This window comes from Schistocerca nitens, chromosome 3, assembly GCF_023898315.1.
Source record: "Schistocerca nitens isolate TAMUIC-IGC-003100 chromosome 3, iqSchNite1.1, whole genome shotgun sequence".
In the NCBI taxonomy this organism is placed as follows: domain Eukaryota; kingdom Metazoa; phylum Arthropoda; class Insecta; order Orthoptera; family Acrididae; genus Schistocerca; species Schistocerca nitens.
Genome location: NC_064616.1, coordinates 945,033,779 through 945,061,051, shown reverse-complemented (window position 1 = coordinate 945,061,051; position 27,273 = coordinate 945,033,779). Strand labels below are relative to the sequence as shown.

The following is a 27,273-nucleotide window of genomic DNA, read 5'->3' as shown; positions in this document are numbered from 1 at the left end:
CTTTCATTTACCTTCAATAACACAACAGGCTGCTAAAGCGGGCCTTAAAAAAGCAAAACGTGTACTGAATGAAGTTGGGTAAATGGTGTGTTAATGAAAGGGCATGACTGTTACGATGCAAAATTGTACCTGCGTGTATTCCAAGAATAACTTAGATTAATATTGAAAGATAACGCTAGAGCAGGGCTTCCCAACCTTTTCAGCTGGCGGACACCTTCTTCAGTCGAAAATACATGGCGGACCCCTAGTCAGTCAAGAGCATAGTAACTTTAAATTTCAGAGCGAAACCCATGGGATCTGAAAGCTTCTTAATGCAAGTGCCATGTTCCCTATGACCCCCCCTCCCCCCTCCCCCCTCCCCCCTCCCCCTCCCCGAAGTAACAATAGTCTTTGGTTTAGAGATGAATGAAAACAACATGAAATTAACGATACAATTTGAATTCCCACTGTATCCAGACACTTACTAGTGGATTTACTCACTTTGTTCAAAACACTATAGCCTGATTAAAATTATTTGGTAATTGAAATTTCACACGATGGAGCTGTCTCCCTCCAAGAGCAATCAACTTCACGTCCAACTGTTCGCTGTTGACAAGCTGCCACTTATGGTCTGTTCACATCCACTATTTGGCTACTGCTGCGTAAGGAGCGTTCAAACGTATGTAAAGTCTTCCTTTGGTCGTCCTCCCTCCTCATTCATTTCAACTGGAAACTTCCCTTGTTGTGAAGGCGATGGAGAAACTGCACCCTTCTTCAATGGATCTGACTTCAGCCACCGATCCATGTTAGAAGTAGTAAACTGGTCAAAAATCGACTTATGAAATAGGTGGTGCACTGACAAAGCAAGCTTAACATTTAATGATGCCTGGGGCCGCATACGTGCCAGCGAGCGCTGTGATTGGTCGACAAAGCTCGCTCCGCGCATGCGTAAAAGGTTTCAGCGCATCTAGCGCCGTGAGCCTGTGCACAAACGACCCCCGCATTGTTGCGAAACAGTCGATCAGAGAAGCCGCATTCTCCGGCACTAAACTGTGTATGCGTTCTCACTTAGGAACTGCAAAGGCTGCTTGGGGATACGACCTGAAGTAAAAGTACACATGTTTTTCACACGAAAAAAATAGTGATGAATTTGATTTTCACATTTTTATCCAATAATTTTACTCATTATTTTAGACGATTTGGTGAAAGGTGGCCGTGGACCCCCTAGAAAGAGCCGGCGGACCCCTAAGGGGTCCGCGGACCACAGGTTGGGAAGCCCTGCGCTAGAGTAATTGTAAATTTTTTATGTTTCTGTATAACTCGATGTGTCTGATACCTTTTTCTTAAGCAATCCAACAACAAATGAATGGTACTGTTGCTGTGTAATAGCGTGCTGAGAGTGTAAGATCCAGAGGATTTCATCGTTATACATTGTAGTGTGACAGTCATAAAACTAGGTTTTTATTTTCGGATAGCAAAGTAGTCTCTAGCGGGCGTTGGTGTTAATCAGAATTTTTTGCCACCTTTGTTTAGATATTCAGGTCTGCACCCTGCGAAGCGACGACAACACTGAACGATATTTACACATTTGCTTTAATGGAAGTTCACTCAGCAACTCGGCAAGATGCACTTCTAATCCTTGCCTACCTTCGGCTCTACAATCGAAGGCTAAGAAAAATGTACGTTGGAGTAAAACACTGCAGACTAGCACGCTAGCCGATAGCAAGTCTAAATTCATTCATCCTGCTCAGGAGGGCCATCGCGTCGGCTGCAGGGGATTAGATTACGACAGAAACATATAGTGTTTCATTGAAGACTAGAGCGCCGAGACTGGGCAGCGCAGCGATAAAGCATCGGCTAGATTGCCTTTGTGCACTCTAATAACAACTTTGAGTGTCCGCTGTTTTTCTTCATAGTTTCACGACTACTTAGGAACTACTTTTCAGTTAAGCTGATTCGGTCATAAGATTTTATCAAGTCAAAGGACATATAATGCAATTTTAAATGCTGGCGTAACGAGGTTACAACAAACACCAACCATAATACGATATAAAATATCAACTGGCTAAGATTTTCTTCTACAGGTGTGCGTAATGGGATTGTTCGACGCCCGCATCTCGTGGTCGTGCGGTAGCGTTCTCGCTTCCCACGCCCGGGTTCCCGGGTTCGATTCCCGGCGGGGTCAGGGATTTTCTCTGCCTCGTGATGGCTGGGTGTTGTGTGCTGTCCTTAGGTTAGTTAGGTTTAAGTAGTTCTAAGTTCTAGGGGACTTATGACCACAGCAGTTGAGTCCCATAGTGCTCAGAGCAATTTGAACCATTTTTTTTTTTTTTTTGATTGTTCGACTGTGATTCTTATTACTATGCGCTCCTCTTGGTTATACGTTGTATCTGCAAAATAAATGAATTGATTGTCCATTTAATGCACCTATTAACATTTTTCGCTGTGTTGCGATAATAGGGAAGACCGGGGCACATTTACGAGTATTTCTTTTGGGATTTTTTTTACAATTTTTGTTACATTTATCGTGTTTAAAATTTTGTAGTCTTATAACATGGCTATCAAAGTAAGTTGGTATATACGCTTTTACATTTAAGAGTCCAAAATAATTTTATATAGCCTCAAGTCGAGTGCGTAAACGTGCCTCGGGTATGGGACAGGTTTACGCACTTATGGGGGCACATTTACGCATATCATAGGACACAATAATGAGTAAACAAAACACACTACTAAACTTCCCAAAATCTGTTTTGTTGACAGTAAATAAAATTTCAGGCTTACTTACATCAGTTAATATAATAAAACACAAACGTTTTACCGGTAGTAAACAATTTTTTGGGCCAACTTCCTCCTGTTAGCACATTATGTCTTGCATGGAAGTCTGAATGTTAATTAAAGACCTATTCATCATCGTTGTCCGCGTTGCAGTTTATTCACACAGAAAATAGTGTGTTTCCTGTGGCACAATAACGGTGAGTCCGTCTATTACATCCAAGATACTTGACCCATTACTGATTTCTTTTCGAATAGTTATGTCGTTTCAAGCAGTAAATACGATGGTTATTTGGGAAGTAAGGTCAGATTTCTTATAAAACATGAACTATCACGTATTTTAAAAATGACTGTTTTTATTAAATTCCTTATATTTTCTACGTAATCTCATATTTGTTTAAACATTTGTCATATCTTTCTGCAAGCTTTTGTATTCCTAAATCGTAGAGGTTTGACAGCTATGAGGATAATCAGTCTTTAACTGCTTCTTTCACCTCGGAATTTGTTGCGAAGCGCTTGCCGCTGTGAAACTCCTTTAGGTAGCGGAACAAGTGAAAATCGCTGGGCGCCTCGACTGTACGGTAGATGGACAGTCGGTTCCCATCTATATTTACATCCGTTCTCCGCAGTCTACCTTACAGTACGTGACGAATTGTGGGCCGTACCTCTAGTAATCATTTCCTTTCCTGTTCCACTCTCTTGCAAATAGAACGAGGGAAAAACTGTTGTGTACATTCCTCCGTATGACCCCTGATTTCTCGTATCTTTTCTTCGTGGTCCTTACCCACAAGTCAGCTTTAAATGTAGGTTCTCTAGATTTTCTCAATATTGCCCCTTGAAAATAACGTCGCCTTCCCTCCAGGGATTTCCATTTGAGTTCCCAAAGCATCTCCATAATACTTGCGTGTTGCTCGAAACTGCCAGTAACAAATCTGGAAGCCCACCTCTCAATCGCTTATCAGATTTTGGGTGTAAATGGCAGAATGGGGTCTTGCATCGTCATGCTGTAACAGCTCCAGATGCCTGAAGGCTACGTCGGTCTTTCTGCTTCGCGTGTTGGAGTTTAGTCAGGTTTGCGTAGTAAGCGGCTGTGTTTATTGTTGTCACTTGCTGCAGAAGCTCGACTAACAAGACCACGTGTCCATCGCAAAACACGGTTGCCATAACCTTGTGTGTTGTGATCTCTATTTGTCCTTGTATTTGACAAGTGATGTCTTGTGACGCCATTCTACTGAATGACTATTAGATTCTTGGGTCATGTGAGAAACCGACATCTTTGTCCCGTGTGACCATGTTCCCTAAAAATTGATTACCTTCCTTATGATGTCGTTTCAAAAAATAAAAATCACAAGCATTTATTTCCATTTTATGTTTCTCAGTAAGCAGCCTGGGAACCCAACGTGCGCACAATTTGCGAAATTGCAAATTTTTAGAGACAATTTTGGGCAAAGTTGTTCTACTCACGCTCGGAAATTCCATTGCTAAAACTAAAATTGTGAATCACTAGTGTTATCGAATATTTTCGTCCGCGGCTTGACCATATCTTCTCAGATCACTGATGATCGGCCCGATCGCTGTTCGTCATGGACATTTTCCCGTCCGTCCTTGAAAGCTCTCACCCACTTACGCACTATGCTGCCACTTGTTGCGTTGGTGCCATACGCCATTTCAGCTGCTGCAGCGTTCCTTGTGTGGAAAAACCGAGTCACTGACCGTATTTAGTGTCGGCGGGCTGATCTATTGTTTTAAACATTTTGAACTGACACTGTAAACAGCACACTGCGGCAGTTCCAGCGCCAATGGCACCGTTAATGAGAAAGGCAGGCCGGGAGTCGGTGCGCATGTGCGTTTCAGTGTTCGCGCGACGCTCTGTTAGCTATGGCGATTCGTACTTTACTTTCCAAACAATCCTCGGACAAAGGCAATTTTCATACTCTTCATCAGACTGCTGCAGGTTGTATGAGAAAGGAAGGAGAACTCGATGGGACATTCGTTGAGACGGCGGTGCTTGCTAACAGACACTCTGGAAGGACTAGTTTGTGAGAGAAGATTGAGAGGAAGGAGGAGATGATAAAGGGAAGCGGAAATCACGTGGACCTAAAGAGGGCGGCAGAAGACAGGAGAGGATGAAGGGTTACCATGTGAAAACTTTCCTTTGGGCAGAACACTAATGATGACATCAGATGTAGCCCTACCCACATTTTTTCTCGTTCAAATAGCTTTTTTAGCAATTTCTACCTTTTATTCTCTTGTCCCTACATTTTTTTATTGCGTTTTCAAGTGCTGTTGTCTTAAAATCTCCTTGACTGGGGTATCAGTTAGGATGGTTCAAATGGTTCAAATGGCTCTGAGCACTATGGGACTCAACTGCTGTGGTCATAAGTCCCCTAGAACTTAGAACTACTTAAACCTAACTAACCTAAGGACATCACACACATCCATGCCCGAGGCAGGATTCGAACCTGCGACCGTAGCGGTCGTGCGGTTCCAGACTGTAGCGCCTTTAACCGCTCGGCCACTCCGGCCGGCAGTTAGGATGGTAATGCAAAATAGTCGGTAAACGTGCCCTACGAGAATAGCGTAAACGTGCTCAATCACTGAGTTTATATTAGTTTCGAAACAGCAGTTGTAACTTTCAGGCTTTCAAATTACGCAAATGAATCTGGAAAAGTAGGATAATCTCATGTAAACGAACATATATTTATCTTCACTGAATTCTAAAAGCTATACTCCCTTGAAGCTTTGATATTTGGGTAACAAAATTTGCTCACTTTGGACAAAAACACAAAAACGTCTTGCAGGTGTATGAAAGTCTCGAATTTAATTAATGAAAAATGACTGTGCTACTACATTTTCAACTTCATGTTTAGAGAAAACTCAAATTTTATAGTTAATTATCTCAATTTTTGCCGTAGTTTTTAACACCTTGCCGGCCACGGTGGCCGAGCGGTTCTAGGCGCTCAGTCCGGAACCGCGCGACTGCTACGGTCGCAGGTTCGAATCATGCCTCGGGCATGGATGTGTGTGATGTCCTTAGGTTAGTTAGGTTTAAGTAGTTCTAGGTTCTAGGGGACTGATGATCACAGATGTTAAGTCCCATAGTGCTCAGAGCCATTTGAACCTTTTTTTTAACACCTTTAAGTATGGTTTCGACGCTGTTTAAAATTCATCAGAAACTCTCTCTTACTCTTGAAGAAGAGTGCACCTATAGCAACAAATGCAGCCAGTAGTAAGTGTACACTCCGTCTAGCACTCCGTCTCCAGGCCACAAGTGGCCCATCGGGACCATCCGACCGCCGTGTCATCCTCAGATGAGGATGCGGATAGGAGGAGCGTGTGGTCAGCACACCGCTCTCCCGGTCGTTATGATGGTTTTCTTGGACCGGAGCCGCTGCTATTCGGTCGAGTAGCTCCTCAATTGGCATCACGAGGCTGAGTGCACCCCGAAAAATGGCAACAGCGCATGGCGGCTGGATGGTCACCCATCCAACTGCCGGCCACGCCCGACAGCGCTTAACTTCGGTGATCTCACGGGAACCGGTGTACCCACTGCGGCAAGGCCGTTGCCCTGTAGTAAGTGTAAAAGTGATGAAATTTCGCATTTAAAACAAATTTATTTTACTATGTTTTTGAACTTTCTCTGCCACGAGTGTGAATCCTGAATTCTTCCTGGTCATGCTGACAAAGTTTTATGAATTTATTTTTAAAAGTATAGACACTGGAAATTAAAATATCCGGTGGCGCTTCTCCTGCTCCAAGTAGGCCCGTTTGACGTCGTACCCCCCTTAGGTGCGCCCACCACTGCAGCTTAGGAGAGGGAATGCTTGAATCTCATTGGCAGCGGCGTAATCGTTCGTGGTAGCCTCTCGTGCCGCAGTGGCGGCTCTAGGAATCGCGGCGGCATAACTGGCGGCGCGCGTATTTGAAAGTGCGGGGGACAGGATAGCGCACAGGGAGGACCTTTTAACTGAAAGTTGTTGCCTGGTATCGGCGGATAAATACGATATTGCAGTGCCTGTCGTTAAGAAGAACGGAGAAATATTCCTTCGCACTTACATCCGTGGGTCTGGCCATGATCCGTGCACGGATAGCCAAAGCGGTTAAGACGACCACTCGCGTAAAGCTGGAAATCCGGGTTCGAGACCCAGTCCGGCTCAAATTGTCATTCTCATCATTCTCTTATACGTCTGATGGTTGTTCGTATTCGCAATTGCGGACAGATTTCATGCATTTCGTAAGGCCTGTTGCCGCCACATTGTCTGTTCCTTCGGATACACATGCATGTCTGAAGAAACATTACATCGATCTTCTTAACAAAACAGGTACTGCAGTATCGTATATTCAGTTCTATTTGCCCGGAATATTACTGCCTATTAAAACACATGGTCCGAATACCAAGAACTCTTCAATGGTTTTCTAGACGCCAGTGTGTAACCTTCCTGAAAACGGGAATAGGCAGCGCTTTCTTCAAATCACTCGAAACGCATCTACGCTCCATAGACCTGACACAAAGTGTTGCTCGTAAGGAAAACAAGTATATTCTCGTATTCTATATAGAATCCATATAGAATTAACCCTCGTTGCAGTTTAATTTTTTTGATTCCTCTAGCGAAAGATTTTAATTGTTGTTATATTCTGTGATACGTGATACGTATATCTGCATTCGTGTAACGCCCGAAATGATGCACCATAATAATATACGGGGTGCACTGTCTCAAAGGTGTAAGTAACATGTGTATCAGTCAATTTGTATGTCATTCCGGAAATCCCCATCGAAGATCCATTCGAAAATTACACTACTGGCCATTACAATTGCTACACCAAGAAGAAATGCAGATGGAAAACGGGTATTCATTGGACAAATATATTATACTAGAACTAACATGTGATTACATGTCAGTTGCATAGACCCTGAGAAATCAGTACCCAGAACAACCACCTCTGGCCGTAATAACGGCCTCGATACACCAGGGCATTGAGTCAAACAGAGCTTGGATGGCGTGTACATGTACAGCTGCCCATGCAGCTTCAACACGATACCACAGTTCATCAAGAGTAGTGACTGGCATATTGTGACGAGCCAGTTGCTCGGCCACCATTCACCAGACGTTTTCAGTTGGTGAGAGATCTGGAGAACGTGCTGGCCAGGGCAGCAGTCGAACATTTTCTGTATCCAGAAAGGCCCGTACAGGTTCAAATGGTTCAAATGGCTCTGAGCACTATGGGACTTAACATCTATGGTCATCAGTCCCCTAGAACTTAGAACTACTTAAACCTAACTAACCTAAGGACATCACACAACACCCAGCCATCTCGAGGCAGAGAAAATCCCTGACCCCGCCGGGAATGGAACCCGGGAACCCGGGCGTGGGAAGCGAGAACGCTACCGCATGACCACGAGCTGCGACCCGTACAGGACCTGCAAGATGCGGTCGTGCATTATCCTGCTGAATGTGGGGTTTCGCAGGGATCGAGCCACGGGTCGTAACACATCTGAAATATAACGTCCACTGTTCAAAGTGCCGTCAATGCGAACAAGAGGTGACCGAGACGTGTAACCAATGGGACCCCATACCATCACGCCGGGTGATACACCAGTATGGCGATGACGAATACATGCTTCCAATGTGCATTCACCGCGATGTCGCCAAACACGGATGCGACCATCATGATGCTGTAAACAGAACCTGAATTCATCCGAGAAAATGACGTTTTGCCATTCGTGCACCCAGGTTTTGTCGTTGAGTACACCATCGCAGGCGCTCCTGCCTGTGATGCAGCGTCAACGGTAACCGCAGCCATGGTTTCCGAGCTGATAGTTCATGCTGCTGCAAACGTCGTCGAACTGTTCGTGCATATGGTTGTTGTCTAGCAAACGTCCACATCTGTTGACTCAGGGATCGAGACGTGGCTGCACGATCCGTTTCAGCCGTGCGGATACGATGCCTGTCATCTCGACTGCTAGTGATCCAGCACGGCGTTCTGTATTACCCTCCTGAACCCACCGATTCCATATTCTGCTAACAGTCATTGGATCTCGACCAACGCGAGCAGCAATGTCGCGATACGATAAACCGCAATCGCTATAGGCTACAATCCGACCTTTATCACAGTCGGAAAGGTGATGGTACGCATTTCTCCTCGTTACACGGGGCGTCACAACAACGTTTCACCAGGCAATGCCGGTCAACTGCTGTTTGTGTATGAGAAATCGGTTGGAAACTTTCCTCATGTCAGCACGTTGTAGGGTTCGCCCCCGGCGCCAACCTTGTGTGAATGTTCTGAAATGGTTCAAATGGCTCTGAGCACTATGGGACTTAACTTCTGAGGTCATCAGTCCCCTAGAACTTATGACTACTTAAACCTAAGTAACCTAAGGACATCACACACACACCCATGCCCGAGGCAGGGTTCGAACCTGCGACCGTAGCGGTCGCGCGGTTCCCGACTGTAGCGCCTAGAACCGCTCGGCCACCACGGCCGGCTGAATGTTCTGAAAAGCTAATCATTTGCATATCACAGCATCTTCTTCCTGTTGGTTAAATTTCGCGTCTGTAGCACGTCACTTTTGTGGTGTAGCAATTTTTATGGCCAGTAGTGTAAGTAGTAGTACTGCAGAAAAAATGCGTTTAATTTATAATACGAACATAGTTATTTAATTTTTAGCATTTATAATGACTTTGGTCTTGGCGTCAGAGCACTTTGCTCGAGACGGCTGCTCCCGTTTCGTGTTTTCACTCCTTCTCGGCGGCTTCTGCTACAGCAGACATCCGCTGACGACATTCTAAAGACGGAGAGCGAGCAAGAAAAGGCCTAGAGGACGGGTCCAGTGGCGCAGTGTTCGGGGACACGCACGCTGCCACATTACGTGGCAATTGGCGCAGCGGCCGAGATGAAGAAACAGCGCCGATAACGCGGCCAATTGTGATAGCACGTAAGAAATGCAATAAATATGCTAATCTAATCGTCATCTGGTGCGTGGCGTGCTTCACGCGAGCGGCCGGCCGCCGACAAGCACGCGACGCGCGCCGACTGGGGAAGGCGGCCGAAGCATTAGGGCCGCCGCTGCTCGCGCGCCGCCTTCTGCCGCGTCCGCTCCCTGGCGGGATCTCTGCCATATCGTATTCCGCTAGAATGGACTCCAAATCCCCATTCAGTTTTCGTGTTCTTCCCACATTACGAGACACGAATGGCAGACTGGTGCGTTCAAAAAATCCACTGCCGACTCTTTTTCGCATTCTTCTTTACCGACTGCGGTGCAGCCGTCACGTAAGACTTCGACTTTGACTGATAATAGATAGTAATAGGAAAACTCGGTGTCAAACTAAAAACGCCAAGTAAAACCTTGTTTCGGATATGGTACTTGCATAGCCTACAATCACATACATGTGAACGATAATCGCGCCTAAGAGCTTCCCTATTATTAAAACTGTGTGTTACTGTATTCTCTTTCCACCCAGCCCTCCGCAGTGTGAATGCGCTTTACTTGGATTCGTAGTTTTGGCTAAAACTCCTTCATCACCCAACGGAACACGCATCCTCCCTCTCTGTTGTATCTACATCTACATCCACATACATACTCCGCAATCCACCATACGGTGCGTGGCGGAGGGTACGTCGTACCACAACTAGCATCTTCTCTCCCTGTTCCACTCCCAAACAGAACGAGGGAAAAATGACTGCCTATATGCCTGTGTACGAGCCCTAATCTCTCTTATCTTACCTTTGTTGTCTTTCTGCGAAATGTAAACTGTACTGCAGTCAGCCTCAAATGCTGGTCTCTAAATTTCCTCAGTAGCGATTCACGAAAAGAACACCTCGTTTCCTACGATTTCCTGAAGCATTTCCGTAACACTCGAGTGATGATCAAACATACCAGTAACAAATCTAGCAGCCCGCCTCTGAATTGCTTCTATGTCCTCCCTCAATCAGACCTGATAGGGATCCCAAACGCTCGAGCAGTACTCAAGAATAGGTCGTATTAGTGTTTTATAAGCGGTCTCCTTTACAGATGAACCACATCTTCCCAAAGTTCTACCAATGAACCGAAGACGACTAACCGCCTTCCCCACAACTGCCATTACATGCTTGTCCCACTTCATATCGCTCCGCAATGTTACGCCCAACTATTTAATCGACGTGACTGTGTCAAGCGCTACACTACTAATGGAGTATTCAAACATTACGGGGTTCTTTTTCCTATTCATCTGCATTAATTTACATTTATCTGTATTTAGAGTTAGCTGCCATTCTTTACACCAATCACAAATCCTATCCAAGTCATCTTGTATCCTCCTACAGTCACTGAACAACGACACCTTCCCGTACACCACAGCATCATCAGCAAACAGCCGCACATTGCTATCCACCCTATCCCAAAGATCATTTATGTAGATAGAAAACAACAGCGGACCTACCACACTTCCCTGGGGCACTCCAGATGATACCCTCACCTCCGATGAACACTCACCATCGAGGACAACGTACTGGGTTCTATTACTTAAGAAGTTTATTATCAGAGTTTCTCTCGCCCTTGGAAGAGTCATCTGGTAATGGACGGTTACTAGCGGGCGATAGGGTTCACCTTTCCGTCATACCGAGAGCCAGTTACTCTGAAGGGGGCAATAAGTGGGGGTAATCTATCCGTGGTTTGCGTGAACTCTGTCCTATGTATACGTATTTTACCAGTTCGTAAGTTGTCTTTCTATTGCAGAGATGGAAAACGAAAAGTGTGGGAAATGGGCTGACAATCACACCTTTGTACCATATCGAGGAGAGGGGAGAGCCTTTGTAATATATTTTTTTTCAGAGTCGTTATTCTAAACGCAGGCCATATGTATCTATGAAGACAGAGTTAGATACAACAAGAAATAGCCAATAAGTAGGCATACTGGAAAACAAACTTGCTAAACCTCGTAGGCGCGACGGTTGAATGAAATATGAGCAAGACTATCTCGTCTAACGCCGAAGCATGGGCCACTCCGCCTCCGAGATAGTTGAGGCGTCACAGTAACTTGGCAGCTCATGTAGCAGTGTAAACCAAAATCGATGCTAAGTCTATGGCCAAAAATACGGCTGATTGGAAGTAAAATCGTATTACGTAACAACACACAATCAAATTGAGCTCTCAATCAAAGTGCAGGTCCTGCAGAAAAGCGTGCCGGACGTTGTGACCGAGCGGTTCTAGGCGCTTCAGTCCTGAACCGCGCTGCTGCTGCAGTCGCAGGTTCGAATCCTGCCTCGGGCATAGATGTATGTGACGTCCTTTGGTTAGTTAAGTTTAAGTTGTTCTAAGTGTAGGTGACTGATGACCTCAGATGTTAAATCCCATAGTGGTTTGAACTATTTGAAGCAGAAAAGCTTAGTAGTTCGAGAATCAGGGTAATGACTTAACGAAAGCTTCTCTGAAGAGATAAGAGCTGCCGATTCACTTTCCTTTCTTCTTTACGGTTAAATTCAGTCCCCAAACTGTGTGGGCTGTCTGCAGCGAGGTTGCTGCTCTTCACCCCGCACTAAGGAATTTGACAAAAACATCTCTCGAAGCAAAGACATGTGGTAACCATGGGCTCTACAATGCGTACCTTAAGAGCTATGAGCACCACTTAAGCTCCGATATTATGAAACTTCCTCTGCTGCAAGCTCTTCACTTTCCATATTCTGGGAGGTGGTGGTACTGACCAAAACAAGAACAAAAATATGCAGTACATATGGTCTCTAATGTGCATACCTAAGAACACTTGTTCATCTTCGCTACTGTGAAACACATCTCTTCTACTGAAAAAAAAAGCTTATACCTCTTAATGTATGTATTTTCGAGCCCATATTTACTAGACACCTTTGATTCGCATAATCATTCCTTATTCCTGTCATATTTCTGGGTATTGGCCATTCCACCTGGGACCCCTGTATAAGACAAATATGTTTTCAAAACTCATGTATACATGGTGTAACGGGAGTGAAGTGCAGATGTTTTTACATATGGTACGCTGATATGTGCACACATCAGTGTTTTTTTCTCTGCATCGATCAGTCTTCGCTCAAACATATCACAAACTTTAGGACCTGATGTTTTCTGCGTGGCCGTAGCTGCCCCACTAAGTGCACCCCTGTTAGTATATACTATTTTGCGTCCATGTGTCCACACTTCGCCGCGCGGGATTAGCCGAGCGGTTTAAGGCGCTGCAGTCATGGACTGTGCGGCTGGTCCCGGCGGAGGTTCGAGTCCACCCTCGGGCATGGGGGTGTGTGTTTGTCCTTAGGATAATTTCGGTTAAGTAGCGTGTAAGCTTAGGGACTGATGACCTTAGCAGTTAAGTCCCATACGATTTCACACACTTGTCCACACTTCAACACCTAACCAACCTAAAAACATACAACTTGTAATTGCTACAATCATTAGTCTGAAAAGACATAAATACTGATGTAATGTCGTTCATAATATCGTCCTTAGCCACCAACAGAAATATCTTCACTTACATCTCGTACACTCTGTATATGTGATGATTCGTATTTTCACGGCGACTGTGTTGTGGATGTTTTAAATTGACGGGATAAAGCACCATGGTGCAGTTATTATCTTTGTTCATAGTGCTGCTGCTGCTGTATGTACTCCAAGCGAGGATGTTGATGTTGTTGTTCATGATGCTGTAGCTGGTATTTTAAGTTCTGCTGCAAATGTTACAGGCGATGTTGTTGTCGAGGGAGAACCACTATTAGCAGATGAACAGCTCCTTGGCGTTGTAGATTAGTCAGATACGTAACAGGGTGTGGAAGACAGAGAAATGAACCATCTGCTGTAGGATGCGGTGTCAATGTTGTACAATTGTCTGTGCTGGAACAAGAGGTAGACACAAGTAATAGCTGGGAGGGAGTGCGAGTGACGAAGTTTATTATTAAGCTGATAGAAGTATGGGGAAGAAGGAACTATCTAAACTTACGTGTCGAGTCCCGGCGAGACTGTTTTGACATTTAAACAGAAAATGGAGTCGGCAGCAAGGGTTATTTGGAACTGCATGTGGACACGTTCCAGGGGATGGATGTTTTGAGAGACAGTTGTTACGAAGCCAATGATGTCATCAGCTTTAGATGGAGGATGGAGGGAATTGTTTTGTTACAAAGGAGAATGAAATGGACTGATTGATATCGTACGTTTTGGCTTTAATATGCCTTTGTAGAGAAGGGTAAGGTGGTGATGGTTGCATGTGGGGGCGGAGGGAGAGGATGATGAATAGAGGTTTTGTTATTATTAGTGGAAGTCGGGTTGTTTACAGTGGGGACAGGCGGGAAAGTTCACGAAATTCTCTGTTAAGTGGTCATCGTATGTCATGCTCGGCATGCAAAGACATGTTTGGTGGTGGGAGTTCAAGCTACTCGCGAATCACACGCCACCGAACCGGGGGCATTTAATTCGTTTAGAGGCCAAAAGCCATCCCTGGAACTCTATGCCGTATAAATAATATCGCATCCTGTCTCCATAGCCCAGGAGTGCCCTTGACAGGTATCGTTGTCGACTGCTTCGGATTTTTCCGTGTATACTGTGCAGAATCACGCTTTAACATTCTAAGGCAAAAATTAAATTTAGTCTGTTCAGTTTTGTGTCACACGTACTGTCTTCGGGACCATTGAAGCTTTTGTATGCAAAATACGTCTCCTTCTATTAGCGGCATGTTTTATTTTTACAAACTTCATAGGATTTTATTTTGTTGGGATGAAAGTTATTTCTGACTTAGATTAAGGTTTGCTTTCTTTTTACAAACTTCATAGGACTTTATTATGTTTGGATGAAAGTTATTTCCTATTTAGATTAAGCATCATCTTCCACAGAGTCAGTATTACTGATTCATTTTCAGTGAGAAAGTTGATGAAGAGAAACTTTTAGAAATAGAGTTTATAGGACGCAAGTATGTTCCCTGACTATTTCTGATGGAAAATATATGAACGTGCTTCAACATCGTACTTTGCGCTACGAAAATAGACGCAAGTTTCTAATATGCATTACATTTATGATTATTAGCCCGTAAGAACATTCTAATAATTTTCCTCTTCAGGAAAAGAAACTGTAGTGTTTATAAATGCGAGTGAACAAGACCATAAGGCTTCTTAACTTTTCCTTTGGCAGGCTCGTACATAATTCACGAGGCGAGCTGGTGCAGCGCCGTTGGCTAACTTCGGCACAATGCTACGACTGCTAGACTCTCGACTCTTGACACGTCATTAAATTCCAAAAGTTCTCTCTACACAGACAACAACAGACAATTACACACTCATGTAAGGCTCGATTTTGTACTTTTTCACATACACGCATTCAAAAAAAGAGCTGTTCGCTAATTTGCTACTGCCCAAAACGAGCGCAGTTCCCGAGCGAGGTGACGAAGTGGTTAGCACACTGCACTCGCATTTAGGAGGGCGACGGTTCAAACCTACGTCCGGCTATCCTGATTTAGGTTTTCCGTAATTTCCCTACACCGCTTCAGGGAAACGCCGGGATAGTTTCTTTGAAAGGGCACGAGGGACTTCCTTCCCCATTCTTCACTAATCCAATGGGACCGATGACCTCGCTGTTTTGTCCTCTCCCCTGAATCAACCAACCAACCAACGAGCACAGTTGTAACTATGGCAGATTGTATATTTAATGCCGATAGAGCCCACATTTGTTGCAACAGCTGAAAAAAAGTCAGCGTTATTGGAGAAAGGACATACGAATACTGGAAACCGAGAACGTTCTAGGTGTCGAATCACACATTTTTGTCAGGAGAATCAAAAACAAATTATTTCCTTTTGCACTTAACTTATTTGTATCCAGGAATTGAGAAGGTGTTCTGACATAACAGAATTATGCTGATCACCTCATCACTGCCAAAAATAATTAGAAGACTAATAATTTATTAAGAACGCCCTAAGTGCCGTACCAGGAAACTGACTGGTTCTAAGTGCCAATAAGAAAGCTTTTATTCCAAATGCCATTAATACTGAGAACGTAAGTTTTTCTTTTGATAATAGTAGTACAGAAATACAACAGTAATGCTTTAACTAGTAGATTTGTACTCAACAAAATACCTTTCTCATTTTTAAATTTTTTTTTACCAGATAATAACAAAATCAAATAAAAGAGAGAGTCTCTCACCGAGCGAGGTGGCGCAGTGGTTAGCACACTGGACTCGCATTCGGGAGGACGACGGTTCAATCCCGTCTCCGGCCATCCTGATTTAGGTTTTCCGTGATTTCCCTAAATCGTTTCAAGCAAATGCCGGGATGGTTCCTTTGAAAGGGCACGGCCGAATTCCTTCCCACTCCTTCCCTAACCCGAGCTTGCGCTCCGTCTCTAATGAGCTCGTTGTCGACGGGACGTTAAACACTAACCACCACCGCCAGAGTCTCTCAGCAATGACGTTTGTTTCTTACATACACAACTACATTCTTGGCATAAGACGTTGCAAATACTGTAAAAGTCCCTGTGCTCTTGAGGAAGAAACAGCATCATCGTCAACAGTTCTTTCTGCGTTGTCTGGTCTTTCAGATAAAGACGGCATGTTATACATCTGCCATGGTCATTCCCCTTTTGAATACATTGGTATTTTTCCATGCTTCTGGTTCAGAGTAAGAATTTGTAATAGCTGGCTTCAATCATATTGTGTCTGGAGATCTTAAACGCCTGCATTAACAACAATGTTTCAGCAGCAGCTTTAAAATCAAAGAAGTCAGTTGGAATTACATGGAATTAGTACATAACTGTAACTGACTCAGCAGTATTGTATAAATTTCGCGACACAAAGGCGTTGCCCACCTTTCTTCGTCTCTCCGTGATTTAAAAATCTATGTAGTAGCTGAAAAAGCTGCGACCACTCACTAAATACTTGTGTGTTATCTATTCAGACCAATCCTTGGGAAAATGTAGGCTATCTTGACGCATGGCATTTGGAACTCCAGGGAGAAGCACTGCTTGGCCGATCAGCCATGCACCATCTAGTAATGAATGTTTGAAATGCTTTTACGATGATTTGACACTCTGAACAAGTCACAGACGTGTAAAGGAAAACTGAGAACACTGCGTGTTTTGTAAGAAGTATTTCCATTTCCACTCTTCACGTGGTCTCATACTGTCTTGTGACGAAGCGGTACTGATCACTCTGGTCCAGTGCAATACAGCATTTGTAAGCTAGGTTCTCTGACATTTTTCATATTTACATTAGACTTTGCAGCTTTTGATGAAAGCTTAAAGCTTACTTCAGGTTTTTGTGTGTGATGTGTGTTTGCGTGTGTGTGTATGTGTGTGTGTGTGGGGGGGGGGGAGGGGATGGAGTTGTGCGTTCACTATTTAACGGTGGTGTTATTAGAGCCCCTGAAAAAGAAATGGTTAAAATATTTGAAGGATTAAAAGAACATGGAATATCAACTCTGCTAAAATCGTGCTCACTCCCTCCCATTTTTACTCAGATTCACTTTCACATGCACACTGTCAAAAAATGGTTCAAATGGCTCTGAGCACTATGGGACTTAACATCTGTGGTCATCAGTCCCCTAGAACTTAGAACTACTTAAACCTAACTAACCTAAGGACATCACACACATCCATGCCCGAGGCAGGATTCGAACCTGCGACCGTAGCAGTCGCGTGCACACTGTCACATGAACCGTAAAACCTGTTAGCATCCTCGTTATACTAAAGCGTTAATTACGTGTCGATAGAATGAAAGATGAGGCTAAAGTAGAAACTCAGTTTACTGTGACTAGCCGACAGAAAACGAAGAAAGAAAGAAATGGATTAGCTAATACCGAAAACACATTTCGAACTCCTAATAGTTTGGGGAGGCAGTCGTACATTTGATATAATCTTCATATTGGTGCCAGAATCGTCTCACCATACACTGAAGTGCAGGGCAGATGCTCAGGTAAAGCAGCTTCTGTTCTCATGTCACAACATAAAACGTACTGATTACGCCACACGCCGGGCCGCAGTCGCCGGAGCAGGACGTCATCAACTGTGGCTTATCCGAGAAGGACCTCATCTCGTCTGAGTGATTCCACGGTCGAGTAGTTGACTTTACGAGCCGCAGTTTACTGTCCGTCACTTCCAGCCACTCCTTTTTCCCACTGACATGTGAAACTCTTCCTCAAGAGTTAGGTGATGACATGGAGGCGGATACAGCCACAGGGGTTTCAGTACTTGCTCCTTTAGCTTCCACACCTGCTAATTCACTTCCGTGTACTATGACGTGGGACCCCCAGCCTTTGTAGTTGGAGAAGCGTGCTGTGGATTTTCTGGATTCAAGCGCCGTATAGAGTGAAGGGCTTTTTTTTTTTTGCGTCGGATAAGACGACGAATTCCGCAACCCGAGTACATCTTTAGTGTCTCAGTGCCGTCGAGATCGCGTGTAACTCTACATAAAATAAATTAAATTCGTTTGGCAATACGTCCAGAGCACACGATGAGGAAAAACGTCATAGCATCAAACAGTCCCACTGCTTACACACATATGTGACCATTACTCTATTATTAAGGCGCTCTTTTAAAACGTAATTCGCTTGAAAATGAAAAAAAAAATGCAGTTACCACTCACCGGGAGAGGGAGAGACAGTAGAGTTTTTAAATATTTTTGTGAGGCTTCCAAATTCTTAGCTACAAGCTTGGATGCTGGGCCGATCGTCCTGTCTCCTACACCTTCAGACAGGACAACATAAGGGAGCTGTACAATATCACCAAACGCCTGTCGATGAAGAGTGTTATAGGTGAAAGACCAGAAATGATGGGGTGATGATTTAGGACTCAACAGCCACAGTTGCAAAGACAGGGTGAGCATTTCAAGGAACTATTAAAGAGGAGCGATAAAGAGGAAGAGGTAGGGGATGTTCCATAGGAAGTCGACGCGGATCAAGAAATAAATCTTGGTTGTTACACAGTGGACAAAACTAGGCTTACTTAGAAAAGCCTAAAAACTGCAAAGACTCCAGGTACAGACAACACAGCAACAGAGCTCTTAAAAGTCAATATAGAAATTACTATCAAAAGGTTCAACCTCTTGTAGCAAATTTGGCTCAAAGAGAAATATCCATAGGAGTGGAAAAATGCGTTGGCGGAAACTCTCCAAAACGGGAAATTTGTGATATTTTAACAGTTGGAGTGGAATTACATTGCTATCGGTGCCCAGTAAGGTCCTCGCCAGGAGTATCTACAACAGAATTAAATATTCACTTGAAATTGGTTGTGTAAAGAACAGGCCGGTTTCAGGCACAACGCAGTTGATATTACTAATACTCTTAGCATCATCTTAGAGGGAAGTAAAGAATTCCTGGCAACAATGTACCTGCGATTCGTTGATTGTAAAAAGGCCTTCGATTCTGTGAAACATCAAGTGCTATGGCAGATGTTGTGGAAGTATAATATATCAGAGAAAATCCTAAATACACTGAAAAAAATTGACGCAACACGAAGGAATTTCCGAATGGGACGGAAGTAGATGGACGTGACATACATGCACAGACAAATAAATGATTGTAATATTAGAAAAAATCGACGATTTATTGAAGAGAAAGTTCTTCACAAATCGGTCATGTTAATAACGAATTGGTCTTTCCCTAGCCCTTATGCAAGCAGTTATTCGGCTAGGCATTGACTGACAAAGTTCTTAGATATCCTCCTGAAGGATATTGTGCCTAATTCTGTCCAACTGTCACGTTACATCGTTAAAATCCCGAGAAGGTTGGAAGCCCTGCCGATTATGCTCCAAACATTCTCAATTGGCGAGAGATCTGGCGACCTTGTCGGCCAAGCTAGGATTTGGCAAACACGAAGACAAGCAGTAGAAACTCTAACCGTCTTCGGGCGGGCATTATCCTGTCGAAATGTTTGTCCAGGATGGCTTGCCATAAAGGGCAACAAAACGGAGCGTAAATATCGTCGACGCACCGTTGTGCTGCAAATGTGCCACGGATCATAGCCAAAGGGGTTGTGCTACGAAACGAAATGGCACCCCAGATCATCATTCCTGGCTTTCGGGCCGTATGACGGGCGACAGTCAGGTTGGTATCCCAGCGCTGGCAGGGGTGTCTCCAGACACGTCTTCACTGGTCATCGGGACTCAAATCGAAGCGGGACTCATCACTGAATACAGCTCTACTCCAGTGAGTGAGATTTCTGGCCGAATGTGTCCGTCTCCACTGCAAACGGGCTTGTTGGTATACAGAGGTCAAGGGGTGCCGTGAGCTCAGCTCTCTGTCGTGGTCACTGAAGCACCAGTCGCACATCGGACCGATGATAACGACGAATCCGGGGCCGTGAGTGCCTCTCTGATTGCTCGGTCCTCTCATTCTGCCGTAGCTCTAGGTCTACGCTGTGTACGGCCACGGTTCACGTATTTCTGCCAACATCGTCGAATTATGGCACCACTCCTATTCAAATGTCGAGCGATTCGATGACTACTGGCACCGGTTCCTTTGAGACCAAGTACAAGTCCTCTCTCAAATGCTGACATCTACGTACACAGTACACGAGCCTGTATGCGAGGCACAGTTACTATCCAGCTGAGTACACGGAATAAAATTCGCAAAGGCTTTATGCTGTGGTATGGACATGTACCCTGTTTACTATTCTTTCCAGCTGCTCGGTGAAACTGCGCTGCCAGACTTCACAATTTTACATTTTCTGTCGAAAACTGTATAAATATCAATTTGTGACCAGTTTACATAACTCCTTTGAAGTGCGTCGTTTTTTCTTTGTCTCAGTGCGTCATTAAAGATTTGTATGTCGGCTACAAATGTGCATTCATGTACCTGGGTAGAGTGGTAACAGCCGGCCGGAGTGGCCGTGCGGCTCTAGGCGCTACAGTCTGGAACCGAGCTACCGCTACGGTCGCAGGTTCGAATGCTGCCTCGGGCATGGATGTGTGTGATCTCCTTAGGTTAGTTAGGTTTAATTAATTCTAAGTTCTAGGCGACTGATGACCTCAGAAGTTAAGTCGCATAGTGCTCAGAGCCATTTGAACCATTTGAAGAGTGGTAACAGAAGATGGTGGATCTATAGAAGGGAAGAACCGCATAAAGAAGACAAATGCTGGCTTTATACAGATATATCCGACTAGCGAAACAGAAACATCACTTGCGAAACAAATATTCTTATTTTTAATACAAACTTTAAGGCTGTACTTCTACACTTCAGTGAAAGTTGGAATGTACTCAAAAATATAGCATCACAGTTACAGAGCTTCCAAATAGGTGTCTCTGTCGCATCATGAGTGTCTGGTGGTCGGCTTATACAAAGCAATGCACAGAGCTTTAGGAAAATGAAGCATATATGTACAGAAGACTAGATGCGTGAGAGGAAGTAGAGATGAAGTCTGCATTAGGAATCGAGACGAAGGCATTGAAATGGAATCCCTATGGAACAAGGAAGTGAGGCATACAAAGAACGGCTTGGAAGAGGACGATTGAAGGCGAAGCAAGGAGAGTTGGCAAGACCTGGTCGGAACTGAGGGAAATAGCCAAAGACAGAGATGGATGGCGAGTTCTCCTGGATGATCTACGTCCCTAAACCGGCCAAAGGAAGTAATTCAAATAAGTCAATTGTCTGTGCTTCCGCCAAAGGCCTTCCTACATTTTATCGCAGTTACTCGGCGTTGCGATTTCACCATATGCAACTATCAATTCCCGAGCCCACTTCACTTCACCCAGTTTTCGAAAAAATTGCTGGCCTTACTTCTACATAACGCAGGACAGGAACTATAACACAAAAAGAAACTTTTTGCCCAAATTATTTGATAATATGTCCCGAACTGCATGATTTCATGAATATTTTTCCATATAACAAACGGAAAAGGAGACATTATTAGAATTTTCTGCGAATGAGCATTCAATAAGGAATACAGAAGAGCAGATGGCTCAGATGGCTCTGAGCACTATGGGACTCAACTGCTGAGGTCATTAGTCCCCTAGAACTTAGAACTAGTTAAACCTAACTAACCTAAGGACATCACAAACATCCATGCCCGAGGCAGGATTCGAACCTGCGACCGTTGCGGTCTTGCGGTTCCAGACTGCAGCGCCTTTAACCGCACGGCCACTTCGGCCGGCTCACAGAAGAGCAAAGTCGATGTTGAACGACGTGTATGAAACGCGAATGCGCAGTGACTTGAGAGGAAAATGTTTAATCTTTGTCTCCTTTTAATACCTTTTTGGTATTATTTTGCACTAATTACATTTGCAAGCTGCGGGAGTAGAGTTTTGCTTAGTTTCTTATCAACAAAGTATCAGACACTGGCCTGCTTATTACTAGCGCATAACAATAAGAAAAGGATTTGAAGGCGTGCCGCTACGTTTTGCTTCAACCTTCGAGTTCATATGAGACAAATAACCTGGTTTTATGCCATGAAACATTACAAAGACACCTTTATATAAATCTGATCCTTATGTAACTAAAGATAATCTGACTAATTTTATTTTAATTTCCGCAGTGAGAAGAATTTCCTCGAAGCGCAACGGAATAATTAAAAGTGTTTTAACAGCAATTAACCGATACAAAACTAACTATTGGGTTTGTGCATAAGTTCGTAGCGTTTTTTCACAAGTTTAATAACCGGAACAGATACACATAACAGAGACTTTAGTCTTCACTAATATATCCTCCTTCACTATTTACAACTGCCTGCCAACGCTGGGATAACTTCTCGATTCCGCGACTGTAAGAATCACGTTGTTTCGAGGCGAAGAACTCGTTGAGCCATGTTTCAAATGGCTCTGAGCACTATGGGACTCAACTGCTGTGGTCATAAGTCCCCTAGAACTTAGAACTACTTAAACCTAAGTAACCTAAGGACATCACACACATCCATGCCCGAGGCAGGATTCGAACCTGCGACCGTAGCAGTCGCACGGTTCCGGACTGCGCGCCTAGAACCGCGAGACCACCGCGGCCGGCCGTTGAGCCATGTTCGGAGCCCATTTTCATCCAGAAAGGAAGTTCCTTGAAAGCTGTTCGATAGAGAGCGTAAGAGGTGAAAATCTGAGGGCGCCAGATCGGGTGAAAATGGTAGGTGCGGTATGGTTCAAATGGCTCTGAGCACTATGGGACTTAATTTCTGAGGTCATCAGTCGCCTGGAACTTAGAACTATTTAAACCTAACTAACCTAAGGACATCACACACATCCATGCCCGCCCGAGGCAGGATTCGAACCTGCGACCGTAGCGGTCGCGCGGCTCCAGCTGTAGCGCCTAGAACCGCTCGGCCTCTCCGGCCGGCGGTATGACTTCCTAGCCAAACTTCTATATAGTGTTTTTTGGCAGTCTACTAGAATGTCGACAGTCGTTATCGTAGAGACGTCTCAGCCCTTGACAGTAAATGTCAGCAGTGATGTTACATCTCGGGGAAGCAATTCATAGTTCACCACACCGTAGCTGTTCCACAAGATGCATAAGATTATCTTTTGTGGATGCATGCAGGTCTTCGTACGTGGAGATGCTGCTCGGTTTGGGCTCAACAATTCCTTTCTTTTCCTTACGTTAGTGCAAATAAACCATTTCTCGTCACCAGTAACGATACAGGGTAGGAATGGTCGGATCTGTTCAGGAGCCAACTGATGATGAGCAAGCAGAGATGCCCAAGTGGCCACCCGCTGATTTTTGTGATTTTGGCTTAGACAATGCGGTACCCATACAGTCGCTTTTGTCCCTTCCCCATTGCATGCAAATGTCGCACGATGGTTTAATGCTCACAGCTTATAATGTTTGCCAGTTCGCGAGTTCTCCGACGTAATCATTGTGTATTAACGCTTTTGCAAGATCTTCAGCAAATTCTGGAGTTCTTCCTGAACGTGGAGAGTCGCTGATGCGAATGCTATCTTGCTTAAAACGAAAAAAACCATTTTCTTGCCGTGTTCTGTCCAATCTAATTACCCTGTAGACGGTACAAACATTTCGGGCTGCTTCCGCTGCTGTCGCCCTCTGTTGAACTCAAACAGAAGAATATGACAGAAATGTTCCGATTTTTACCCTTGGGACTCTATTTCCTGGCGTCAACAGCTCCACTCACTGTCTCCAAATGACAAAATGACAATATGTAAACTCAAATAGCAACAGTGAGCTACAAATAAGAAATGACGATAAAAAAATCCATGGCAACCGGAATAGCAACCTGCGAAACAGAAACGCTACGAACCTAAGTACAAAACTATATAAACCTTAGAATAGACTTCATGCAGTTAATAAGTAAGACATCTTATAGAAACAAATCATGCAGCGCAAATGTTTTGGAACTCTATGCTCCACTACACATAAAAAAATTGAAAAATCTGAGCTATGTAGTAGCAGAAATCATCTCGATGTAGCCGTCTTTGCTGGCTGTGTCTCGTAGTTAAACAGCGTCACCTGTAAAGCTGAAAACTTTATTTAATATAACTGTAATCTCCGCTTGAGGGCGGTTATTCCCTCACGATATTAAATGCAGTTAAAATTAATGTAGTACTTTCGAAAAAGTTGTTCTTAAGTGAAGGCATGAGGAGGTATGGAACACGTGGAAGATTAACGTGAACACAGAGGTAGGGGAATGGAAATAAGTTCGTGAAATCTTTAATTATGTTCGCACATAATATAATATTCAGTACTTGAATAAAAGATATCGTATTTCATATAAAAATTCAATTCTAAGGACCATGTGCGTTTGTGTTACCATCCGGATATAATAGACAAAAGAAAATCACCACATATTATCATTATTGCCGAAATATTATTTGATGAGTTGAAGAGCAATGACACAAGTTACTCGCAACATTGAACGATTAAGATAAAATTGTATACTGATTCCACGTGTTCTGAAAAGCTGAATGTGCGAACGAAGACCTTATATTTCTCATGATCAACTCGACTGCAATACGTATCGTGGAAAGAAACCTATTGCTGTATAATCTGGAAAAGCACATAATGTATAATCACGTAAGAGCAACACAAGTGTGCAATCCAGCAATCATCTCAGCATAATCCAGAAAGAAGTCAGTTGAATATGCCCAGTTCACTATCACGAGGGAAAGTGTCTACACTACTAAGTGGAATTGGTACGTCGACGTCACGGCAGCAGGCAGAAGTCAAGAGTGTGTCTTTGTCCGAAGGCTGCGGGATCTTCCTAACTAATTCTGTAGCCAAGATTCCCTATGGGCTTACTCCCGACAAAGCTCGCACGACTTGCTGAGACTAACTTAGTTCCCACCCGGATATATTACTCCAGCAGACGGATCGGCTACTAGGGATGTTTGATGCAGACACGTGTCTATCGACGCGCACACAAATACACGGCACGAAAGGTGTCTGACAACAGGCGCATTTCAGGTTCTCGACATTTTCTGAAAACTACAAAATACTGCTTCTGTATCAAAGAAAATCTCTTAATAAATTGTCTGGTGCGCTGAAGCTGTCTGAATACAAATGTAAAGAAAACACTTGAAATTGGAGAAATAGTTTAAAAATTACAGTCCACAAGACACATTTTGTAGTTACCCACCAATATGCATTTTTTAGTCTTTAAGCTTTCCATTTCATTGGTTTCCGTGCAAGAATAACAGGTCGTGTTATAAGAAGTTGGTTGTGAGGGTTGAATTTTAATTTGACAATGTTCTCCACAAGCGTCGACTCGCTTTAATTCATCACATAAGAACCCTGTACTTGTTAGTCATAGTTGGCGCAAAAAGCAACGAGTAAGGCTGAAGATGAAACAATTTTCAGAGGAGTCGAACGAAATGAGAGCGTGGCGAATGAAGTGGCTGTGAAGAGTAAGAAACTCTGTGGAGTGCCCTTGTGAGGGGCAGGAAGCGCAGCTCTCGTCCCGGAATATTGTCAACGGGCGCTCTCGCCGTGCCATAACCGGCGCTAACGCTCCACGCCGCCTTATCTCTCCCGGGGCAGTTCGCCAATCTGTGCAGCACTAGCCGCGCTTATTAACACATTGCTACTTAGGCAAGTGCCGTCAAAACAAGTTACTCGTAAACATTTGAGTTTCGGTTAACTCGAATTTCACAATAAACTATACGTGAAAGCTTACCAACACCGCTAGAGAGGGTTTCGCTAATGCGTTTCCTAATAACGAACACGAATCTGTACAAGAACACAACAGATAAACGAGCATAAGCTCCTACAGCTTCAGGCAGCCACAGTGTAAGAGATATAGAGTCATCTTACACATTCCCCAGCTACAGCCAGAATCTGCCCTAGCACTGAAGTAATACTTTTAGCAACGACTTTAAGATTTAATACTGCGAACGAAAGTATCCCAGCTCGAACTAATAAAACCAATAAAAATATTTTAAAATACGAATTTGTGTCTATCATGGTCATTTATACTGAGATGACTGAAGTCATGGGATAGCAAGGACAGCAATATGCACATATACAGATAGTGGTAGCATCGCGTACACAAGGTGTAAAAAGGCAGAGCATTGGCGGAGCTGTCATTGATTCGTGTGAGAAGGTTTCCGATGTCGTTATGACCGCACGACGGGAATTAATAGACTTTGAAGGCGGAACGGTAATTCGAGCTAGACGCATGGGACATTCCGTTTCGGAATTCGTTAGGGATTTCAATATTCCGAGACCCACAGCGTCAAGAGCGTACCGACAGCAGCAACGTTTGTGTAGAGTTGTCAGTGCTAACAAACAAGTAGCACGGCGTGAAATAACAGTAGAAAACAATGTGGGATGTAAGGCAAGTGTATCCTTTAGGCCAATACAGAAAAATTTGGCGTTATTGAGGTATGGCAGCAGAGGACCGACGTGAGTGTCTTTGGCCAGTGGCTCTCCTGGGCTCGTGACCGTATCAGTTGCACCCTAGACAACTGGAAAACCGTGGAATGGTTGGATGAGTTCCTTTTTCTATTGATCAGAGCTGATGGTAGGGTTCGACGGTGGCGCAGATCCTACAAAGCCATAAAGCCAAGTTATCAACAAAGCACTGTGCACGCTGACGGTGGCTTCTTAATGGTGTGGGCTGTGTATGCATGGAATGGAATGTGTCGTCTGGTCCAATTGAATTGATCATTGATTGGAAATGGTTGTGTTCGCCTACTTGGAGACCATCTGCAGTCGTTCATAGAAGTCATGTTCCCAAACCAAGACGGAATTTTTATGGATGACCATGCGCCATGTCAACGGACCACAATTATTCGCAGTTGGTCTGAAGAACGTTCTGGACAGTAGGAGCGAATGATTTGGCCACCAAGATTGTCCGACATGAATCCCATCGAATATTTGTGGAACATAATCGAAAGGTCAGTAAATCCTGCGCCACAACACTTTAGCAACTATGGACGGTTCAAGAGGTAGCGTGGCTCAGTATTCCCGAAGGGGACTTCTAGTGACTTGTTGAGTTCATGCCACGTGGAGATGCTACACTATGCCGAATGAAAGTTAGTCCGACACGATATTAGGAGGTATCCCATGATTCTTGTCGCCTCAGTGTATTTCAAAAGCTCTGCACTTGCGTGGAGTCGATATTTGGACGTTAAAGACTATACTGCAGAAGCGCAAGTAGCTCAACAAACAATACCGTGAAA

General features: G+C 44.1%; 1 protein-coding gene and 1 pseudogene across 1 annotated transcript in view; both read right to left on the bottom strand.

The window, feature by feature from the left end:
* The window catches only part of LOC126249498 (uncharacterized), a 983,368-nt gene that overhangs the window by 520,679 nt on the left and 435,416 nt on the right, over positions 1–27,273 (bottom strand). The window lies entirely within an intron of this gene.
* LOC126250316 (5S ribosomal RNA) lies at positions 6,203–6,319 on the bottom strand (annotated as a pseudogene).